General features: G+C 39.2%; 1 long non-coding RNA gene across 10 annotated transcripts; it reads left to right on the top strand.

The window, feature by feature from the left end:
• Positions 1–249: 249 nt before the first annotated feature.
• LOC123069528 (uncharacterized) lies at positions 250–6,408 on the top strand. Of its 10 annotated transcripts, XR_006432611.1 has the most exons (11): positions 250–710; positions 3,080–3,123; positions 3,245–3,389; positions 3,465–3,518; positions 3,622–3,734; positions 3,932–3,982; positions 4,071–4,137; positions 4,804–4,902; positions 5,052–5,138; positions 5,232–5,310; positions 5,853–6,408. It is a non-coding gene; the product is annotated as an uncharacterized lncRNA (long non-coding RNA). The 10 variants fall into 10 exon arrangements; XR_006432616.1 differs by lacking the exon at positions 3,932–3,982; XR_006432609.1 differs by having other exon boundaries at positions 4,071–4,902.
• The last annotated feature ends 1,339 nt before the right edge of the window (positions 6,409–7,747 follow it).

The raw sequence follows: 7,747 nt of genomic DNA, 5'->3' as shown, positions 1-7,747 counted from the left end.
TCACCGGCAAAAAAGAGAGCATATTTTTATGGTTTTTATGTTTGCTAGGATCTGTGTATTCGATACCGAGAACTAAAAAAATATTTTGTACCCAATCTGGCATAGCCCATGTATCATGTGTCATGCCGAACGTACTTTTCTGTAAGCCCATTAGAGCGAAGATGATTACCACTCTGTGTAATATTTTTTCTAAGTAAAAAGCATGTAATCCCCAGTCCCAGTCATTTACATAGAACTCTCAGCCCTAAAAGAAATATCTACATAGAACTCTCTCTCTCCGTGAAAAAAAAGAACTCTCCTCTTCTCCAGTACGATCCCCGCCAGGCTCCTCATACACATCCGCCATTTCTTCCGATTTGCCGCCGGCGAAGGACGACGTCTCTGTGCCCCATCAGGAAACTAATCCTCACGCTATCCCAGATCCACATGTCGCTTCTTTTCTCCTGATTTTTCTTCCTTGGTGGTGGCACATGTGGCTGGGTGAGTGCGTGGATCTCGGTGAACTCGTCGACTCTGGCAACGCGGTCACGGAGATGTCCAGTGCGGACGCGGGTTGCGCTGCTCAAACTTGTCGTGCCCGGAGGCTCTGGATGTTGGGGTCGCGGAGGCATTGAGGGAGCTCGCAGAGGAAGAAATATCTGCAAGACATGAGTATCTTCTGTGAATGGCTGTTAGCTGTTGCCCTCCTGCTGCCCGGACTTCTACCAAATGTAAGTGTTGTTTCAGCCATATAAGTTTTTTTTGAAGTTGAATGATCTAGAAATCAGAATAAGATTTTATCTTTCCATTACTAAACAACTTTTCGTGTGAAATCAGAAATTATACCAAAACTTTGTGGGTGGAGAAGTGCACTTATACTTGTTCTCTGAATTCTGTAGTAGAGAACACAGTAAAGCAAACATATGGATCTGTTGGAATTAAGTCTAACTGAACCTAGCAAGAGACCCTTGCATTTAATTATTGATTGACAGTAAAAAAAGGAGGTTTAGATGCACTTTTAATGAGGTAGGTAGCAAAAGCATCAGCTTAATGTGAAACATGCATGCGTCTAGCTGCAGGTTAAGTTTTCAAGTTCAGCGATTTATGTGCGGCTAGTTTTCTTGTTGGCTTCTTGCGTCTTAATTACCACGTATAGGCACTGCTATATGGTGAACATATACAATGTTATATGGTGCACACACAAATGCAAGATCCAAATTAGCTACACATATGGTTTCTTATCTTGCTTATGGAATCTTGTCGGCTAATATGATTTCAGAATCATGTATATCAAAGTGGTTATTATCCAAACTTTGTAATAAGATTTTAAAACTTTTGCCCGTGTAGAAAGGAAGCTACATGTACACACTTGTTAACATCTATATGCATGAAAGTAGTGTATGGCAATAATAATATGCATTGTCATGTTCTTACCCCTTCCACATCTCATCTCTCAGTGTCTGGCTATGTGTCTATATTGTTTTGAGAAATTGCTGCCATGAGATCAAGTCTAAACATTGTTCAGTCTCGCCTTATCATCTCGTTTCCTTTGCCCCGACATGTTCTAATTGCATTCCTTGATTACGACAATACAGTTGCAATCATGCTAATCTTTTGGTTATTAATTACTATGTAACTTGCTCATCTAAGAAAATGCAACTACTCATTGAAAATTGCTAAAATATCCTTTCATTGTAATTTACAGAATTATTTTTTATGGACTTCATATAGAATATTTATGATTCTTTTGCAAACATTTTGTATTACCAAATTAATTTTAAAAATAATTTTTGTGGTGTTCACCAGATACAATGTTTTCTTAACTCATCTAATGCAGGTCCTGTGCGAATCTATGGATTTGATATTTCAATTAGCTGGGCGCTCATCGCTTCTGTATTCAATGCGCGGTAGTTTGATAAGTGTATGGGATATTTTGATGTGTTAGCTATGGTATTATAGATGTCTATTTTCTTATTTGTCGTGCAAGTACGGAGATAAGCTTACATACATGTATGCTAGCTTTCCTGTTTGCATGCGTGCATGTGGGAGTTGCAAAACAGTGTTAAAAAAAGTTACAAAAATAAGATTTGCATTCAATTAGAATCCTAGATAGACAGGGACACCAGCTCTTCCAAGTTCGGCATACATGTCCGGGAAAGACTCATATATATTTCAATATTATCCGATAAGGCGTTTTTTATTTGGTATAGACCTTCCTGCCTTTTTTCGGCTGTGTATGTGCTTTTTATTCCTGAGAACAGACCTCTCGTAGTTTGCTCTTTTTAGTTGTTTTCATTTTCTAACTAATGTCTATGTATGCGCGTTGGACTCCCCTATACATGTGTTATCTCAAAAAAGTTGGTGTGCCTTTTCTTTTTGAGTTGAAGTTGGTGTGCTTTTCTAACTAAAATGTGTACGTATGCATGTTGGACTTCTCTCTACGTCCTCTCTTGGAAAAAAAAGAATTCCTCGTACACATGTCAATGATCTGCTGTGTACGCGCTCTATGTCTTACGTAACCTGTTCATCTTTAAAGCTCATCCGCTATAATAAGAATTAATGGAGTATATACTTTTAAATTAATAAGTACCAATTGATTGTTGTCATACAGAAAGGAAGCTACATGTACACACTTGTTAACATCTGTATGCATGAAAGCAGTGTATGGCAATAATAATATGCATTGTCATGTTCTTATTTTGTGTTTACGAAAACAATAAGAAATCCAATCTATAACATCCTTTTGTGTACAGTATTTCCGGCCACATATCTAAAACATGGACATCACACTTTTGAACCATACATTGTATTGTTTAATCATGATTATTTGGCCTTCATATGCATTTGTTTGTATAACAAAAAATTAGAAGATCACTTTGTATACTATATTCTTTGTGCTATCTTCGCTTGGGTACTCCGTGTTGTCAATCAACACCTTTAATCATTCTCTGTTTGTGACTCTTGATAATGCTACATAGAATTGCCCATGGAAGAAGACTTGCTTACACAAATATAGGCCCACCTTGTTTAGGGATTGACCTTGGCTTTTGGTTATGGTCATTGCGAAATAAACTGATAGAGGATATTGCCTTCTTTTCAGCACAAAGGGCCACTTTGAGTCGCTTGGTGACATAATGATTATAGGTATGTATACCTTGTCACCGACGTGTGTTCGTGTGATTATTTGTGCCTCAATGTACCTTTTTTCCCAGCTGTATGATAGTCATTCTTGTGCCATTGCATAAACCGTCTGCTTGTTTCGTAGGAGCATCACCTCCAAACCTACCTTTAGTTTTAGCTCATGGATTGGAATTCCTGGGAAGATCATGTTGCTAAGGAACTCTGTTGCACACATATTCTCCATTAGTGTTGTAATTCATTGTTGCCTTGCACACAGTGTCCAAGTATAGGTATTTCATCTCTTCACCTTGTATTTGGCTCATTATGTAGTCATTTATCTTAACTATTTCATTCCTTGGACACAGGATTGCTCTTTCTTCGAGAAATTCACGGTTACGATAGTTTTGCTGCAAGTTTGGGTATGTGCTTTTTACTATCTCTTCTTTGGGGTCTTCTCCTTTATGTAGAATTATGTCTTTAGGTATTCTTACCCAATCATCTCCCTTCATTTTTTCATCGCAGATTGTAATATCCATTCTGCAAATTCGGCCACATTTTGCTTTTCTATTGGATCTTCTAACAGACTTTAGCCGCATGTTTTCAGTTAGTCTAAATATTTCGAAGTACTTCCATAGGTATGAACTTTTGACCGAGGCATTTACTATCTGCTCTCTCTTTTCCTTTGTTATCACTTTAAGTATTTGTCTGAAGTCACCTTCTAGCACAACTTTCATGTCACCAAATGGCCTTTCTTCACTATTTTGGTTTGTGAACCTTAGAATATCCCTAAGGCTATTTTCTAGTGCATTGAAGCAGTGTTTGTTTGCCATAGGAGCCTCGTCCCATAGTATCAGTGAGGTCTTCTTTACCAGTTCAGCCAAATGTGAGCCTTGTTTTATTTCACATGTTGATTCTTCCATGGAATTTATTGGAATGTGGAATCTTGAGTGCGCTGTTCTTCCACCTTGTAGGAGCAAAGCTGCAACGCCAGATGATGCTAACACAAGCACTTTCTTTCCCTCTGACCGTAGCTTCCTTGTAATTGCTTTCCATAGATAAGTTTTGCCTGTGCCACCGTAGCCTTCTACAAATATCTGTTTTCCAAGTCCTTTCGCAGCTGATTCCATTATTGCATCAAAGGTCATTTTCTGGCCATGGTTAACATTGCTTATTATGGTTTGGTGCTCATTCTTTAGTGCCTCCATGTCATAGCTAAGTTTTTCGTTTATCATTCTGTTCCCAAGTTCTTCAAGTTCTGTAGCATTTGGTAGTTCTGTGTCTGGATAGTCCTTTTGTGTCTTTCCTGCTTGCCTCATTAGTTTCTCTATCTCAATCAGAGCATATGCCTTTTTCTATGAATCAGTGAGCTGCAGCATAGAAAAGTTAAGGATAATTCTTCTTTTGTACTGGATATCTTTAGACAGTGCCTCCCATGTTGATTCCCTCAACATCTTTGGGTTGGTCACCTCACAATGGCATAAAATTGTGGTGAATAATTTTCGTAATTGTGTCCCTGAGCCCCAGCATTATGCTTCATTGATGCATTCAATCCACTCACTGTCGTCATCATGAAATCCAAGCGCTTGGCATTCTTATTTGTATGTTGGGTGAATAGCTCCATTAACTGTTCCAATATCCTGAATTATGTGCATCCTTTCTCGGTGTTTAGAAGCATTCTCATATAATACCGGCTGCCACTTGCAGAGTGTGCATAGTAGATTCTTCCAATAGCGAAGCCCCTTCTCGGCTCCCCAAGTTTTCGTTTCGCTTTTCCATACAAATTTTGATGGGAATTCTGCATAGGTTAATTCTTTTCCTGCCTCATGTATTTTGTTTGCCTCCATCCACTCAGTGAACTTAGTACTCGTGGATCCTGGCCTTCTTACTATCTTATCAATGTCAGTCGAGTCCAGAAAAATAACTTCTTGATCATTTTCAATGTGGAATGGTAGTCTCTCGACTGGTGGATCACGATGGTGTAGATCAAACTGGAATATCCGCCAGTATGCTTCAGTTGTTGATATGTATCTCATCTCTAGGTATTTCTTGATGTCATCATAGTCGTTTGCCGCATCTCTTTCCTTTAGTAAGGCCGTTGCCTGATCGTCATCTTTATGGATGTTCTTAAATAGGTACTTGATTGACCTGGGCCTGTTGCACCACTCGACATTTATGTGATCTTGGAATTGACCAAAAGGTTTCGGTTGTATGGTACGACAAATCTGTTGTTGAGCATTGCTCCTCCCTTTTTGATATTCCTTCCATTGTCTCGCCTTCTATATACTGGAAACCCATCCTCATCGATTGTGGTATCGACATTGTATCCTTTTGGGAAGTGTTTAGTGCATCTGTTGTCCATCATGCATGGTCATTTTGTATTTGCCTCTCTGCAAGGCCCGTGCATCATGAAATTTTCAACAGCTTCATATCCGTCCGGATCAACATCTTTGTCTGAGATCTCCGCATTGATTATTTGGTCGATTTCTGATGATCCTTTGCTCTTATATCATATCTAGGCTAATAAGCTCATCAGTGGTAGGATTGACTGAATCCCACATTCGTATTTGTTTTACTTGATGAATGTTCCAGTTCCGTCCCCTTGTATTTAAGTCAACTCAACTTCTTGCATGTCATAGTGTTTTGCCTTGAATATTAATAGGGAACAATTTGTCAATTGATATAGTGTTTATAAAGATTCTATCCAGAGAAAATAAGACTGTTACTAACAATTACCAAATTATCTGATGATTTAGGCCAAAAGTGCTTTGGCGTCACTTCTTCCGAGGTCGATTGGAGTAGCTGGGCATGGCTTCGTCATGCGTTGAGTGTGCTTTGGCGTGACTTCGTCGGACGTAGAGTGAAACGGCTGGAGGTGGCTTTGCGTATCAAATGTCAAGTGGCCCAGTTGCGTGTGATGTCTTCAAGCCATCTGAGTTGCCGAATCGCATGTGATGTCTTCAAGCCATCTTGGTTGCCGACTTCTAAATTTTTGGTGTGTGCTTCTGCGGCCGGCTGTACTTGTTTATATATGGATGGAGGTGCATGGGTTGAGGTGGCCGAGACCGTGAAAGCAGATCGGAAACCTGTCTTTTTTTTCATGTCTTGGTTCCTGTTTTGGAACTTCCTCACGTGAGGTCTGGTTAGGTCCAATCGTTGTCCTTATTTGTTTAGGTTTCCTACTATTTTTGCTTCCTTGACCCATTGATTAATTTTTTTTTCTTTCTACGGGCTAGTTGACGATTCGGATGGAACCTATGTGCACTATTTGTACGTGGCATGTTATACTACTTGAACACGTACATATTTTTACGTTACGTTTGCATCTTTTAATCCCAGCCGTTAAAAGATAAAATAAAGGATCAAGATAATTTAATCTATGTAGACGCACGTAATTGCTTGTTTGCCTTTTGTTTTAAGCGGGCTAGTTGACGATCGGATGGAACCTATGTGCACTATTTGTACGTGGCATGTACATATTTTTATGTTACGTTTGCATCTTTTAATCTCAGCCGTTAAAAGATAAAATAAAGGATCAAGATAATTTAATCTATATGGACGCACGTAATGGCTTGTTTGCCTTTTGTTTTAAGTATATAATAGATAGATAGATAGATTGTTTGAATAGGAAGTGAGGGTCAGGAAGGTCCAAAAATGTTGAGAATTTTGGTGGGACTTCGATAGATAAAGAAAGAATTATAGACAAGGTTAGAGAGTCAAAACATGAAGAAGAAAAGGCCAAGGTATTTAACATGCACGTGTGTTGTGGTAAATTCCAAACTAATGGAATATTTATAATAGCTTCATAAATATTCGGAGGATATGTTATAAAGAGAAATCACCATGTGAATTCCCTTGATTTGAATAGATCAAAAGATCTATGCAATTTATTTAGTTGAGGTTCTAAAAATTGAATGACATGCTGGCATGATGACATGATGCAATGCAAAAATAAATAGAGCAAGCACAAACAAAAACACACGGAGGTCACAAAAATATGGAAGTCTTCTGGATCGTCAGTCTTGGGGCGTCACACTACAAGAATGCCAAACTGTTCAAAGAAAAGGTTAAAAGATGGCATGACAAAAGAATACAAAAGCGAGAATTTAACGTCGGTGATTATGTGTTGCTATTCACTCTCATTTCAGATTTTTTGCAGGAAAACTTCTCTCTAAGTGGGAAGGTCCTTACGTTATCGAGGAGGACTATCGTTCCGGTGCCATAAAAATCAACAACTTCGAAGGCACAAGTCCGAGGGTGGTGAACGGTCAAAGAATCAAACATTATATCTCAGGTAATCCTATCAATGTTGAAACTAATATTATTGAAACCGTAACCCCGGAGGAATACATAAGGGACACTTTCCAGAACGTTTCACTCTCCGAAAAGGAATAGGTATGTGGTACGGTAAGTAAACCGACTCCAAAACAATTGTAATGGCATTTTTTCTCCGTTTTGGAATATTTAAGAATTTTGGAAAGCAAGAAGTAATCCGGGAAGGACACAAGGCCTCCACGAGGGTGGAGGGCGCACCCACCCTTACGGGCGCGCCCCCTGTCTCGTGGGCACCTCGTGTGCCTCCCGGACTCCGTTTTCTTGCACGTTACTTCTTTTGGTCGGTAAAAATTCATTATATAATCCCCCTAAGGTC

The sequence above is a fragment of the Triticum aestivum genome, chromosome 3B (assembly GCF_018294505.1).
Source record: "Triticum aestivum cultivar Chinese Spring chromosome 3B, IWGSC CS RefSeq v2.1, whole genome shotgun sequence".
NCBI classification, from domain to species: Eukaryota; Viridiplantae; Streptophyta; class Magnoliopsida; order Poales; family Poaceae; genus Triticum; species Triticum aestivum.
This window is presented reverse-complemented; position numbering and strand designations above follow the sequence as displayed.